At 42.4% G+C, this 1,835-nt stretch overlaps 1 pseudogene; it reads left to right on the forward strand.

The window, feature by feature from the left end:
• Window positions 1-342: 342 nt before the first annotated feature.
• On the forward strand, window positions 343-514 carry LOC112316597 (U2 spliceosomal RNA; annotated as a pseudogene).
• The last annotated feature ends 1,321 nt before the right edge of the window (window positions 515-1,835 follow it).

A 1,835-nucleotide genomic window follows, 5' to 3' on the forward strand; every position in this document is an offset into this window, starting at 1 on the left:
GCTGTAGATTCTGGGCTCTCAACCATTTTGCTATCTACTGCTTTTAAATACAAAGAAAAAAAAAATCAACTTGTAAGAAAAGCCACACATTCTCCATTGGTCTACAGAATTTGCATAGGCAAACACATCATAGAAATAAAATTCCACCCTGGCTGGTATGGCTCAGTGGATTCAGTCCTGGCCTGTGAACCAGGGGGTCACTGGTTCAATTCCCAGTCAGGGTACATGCCTGGGTTGTGGCAGGGTCCCCAGTGAGGGGCGCAAGAGAGGGGGCCACATATTGATGTTTCTCTCCCTCTCCCTCTCTAAAAAATAAAGCATTTTTAAAAATTTCCTATTCTGATCGCCTCTCTGTCTTCTGGCTAAGATCAAGTGTAGTATCTGTTCTTACCAGTTTAAAACTTCCTATTCTGCACTTTTGACAGAACATGATGTAGCAAAGCATTTGTTGTGTTGCAAAAACCTCCTAAATTGTTTAAATGGATGTATCTATTCTGTCAGAAGCTAAACAATAAAGTAACATAACCAGTCCCTTAATGGGCATTTTGGTTGTTGCTAAGTTTGTATTTGAAACATCATAATCAAATTTTTAAAGAGATGTTATGTATTTGTTAGAGAGAGGGTTAGGGAGGGAGAAAGAGAGGGAGGGAAACATCAATGTGTGAGAGATACATAGTTGCCTCTCACACGCCCCCAACTGGGGAAACTGGGCCGCAACCCAGGCATGTACGTGCCCTGACTGGGAATCGAAACTGTGACCTTTTAGTTTGCAGGCCGGTACTCAATACACTGAGCCACACCAGCCAGGGCTCAAATTCTTTGAAGTATAGCTTACATGGAATAAAGTGTACCCATTTTAAGGATACAGTTTGATAAGTTTTGACAAATGTATAAACCCATGTTACCACCAACAATCAAGATGTAGAACATTTTCATCACCTTTCTTCCTTTTTGTAGTAAAGCTGGCTAGGGCCCTAGCACCATCTCGGGAGGATCAAGTACGTACATTGCTCAAATCTGCATTTAGTGACATCACGTTAGTAGCTCAAAATTGGCCACACAGAAATTGATAAAGTGCCACAAACCAGGGCTTTTTTTTTTTTTTTTGGAGAACCAGTTTATCAGTCCAACTTACTCTCCTTTGTGGTAGGCCCTCTACCCTGCAATCAGAGACTGCTTTCTGACATTCTGTTTTTGTTTTTAAAGAATTCTGTGTAAGTAAAATCATGCAGCACAAACACTTTTGTGCCTAGCCTCTTCTACTCACATATTTTTGAAACTCCTCAACATTGTTACACTTGTCAAGAATTCATTTATTTTAACTGTACTGTGTTCCATTACATACATGGCTATATAAGGTGGCCAGAGCCTACGTTATGGTTTCCACAGGAAGGAACAGCTGAGGCAGGGGAAGCAGGCTTAGGGTGGGCTGGTTTAATAACTTCGGTGGACCCTGGGGCATAGGGACAGACTTCCTCTAGTCTGGTACCTGGACCTGGAGTGATTAGGGCAGAGGAATAGTGGCCAACAGGTGAGAGCCTGATAAAGTAGGTCGCTGGGGGAAGGGTTTGGGATTGGTTGATTTGTATATAAAAGGTACACTGGTAGGAGAAGAGTTTGCTCTCTAAGAATTGGCTAGCCTTGGAAGGGGCAGTCTCTCCAGGGCCAGCAAGGCCCCAAGATGTCAAAGGATCAGAAAATGTTTAAAGACATGATTAATATAGCTTCTTGAAAGGTTAATCTAGAAAAACCCTGAACTCTGGGATACCGAGCATGGCTGAGACAAGGGACTATACTGCAATGAAAAACGGAGTTAGGTGAAAGACTGCATACCA

This window comes from Desmodus rotundus, chromosome 9 (genome assembly GCF_022682495.2).
Source record: "Desmodus rotundus isolate HL8 chromosome 9, HLdesRot8A.1, whole genome shotgun sequence".
NCBI classification, from domain to species: Eukaryota; Metazoa; Chordata; class Mammalia; order Chiroptera; family Phyllostomidae; genus Desmodus; species Desmodus rotundus.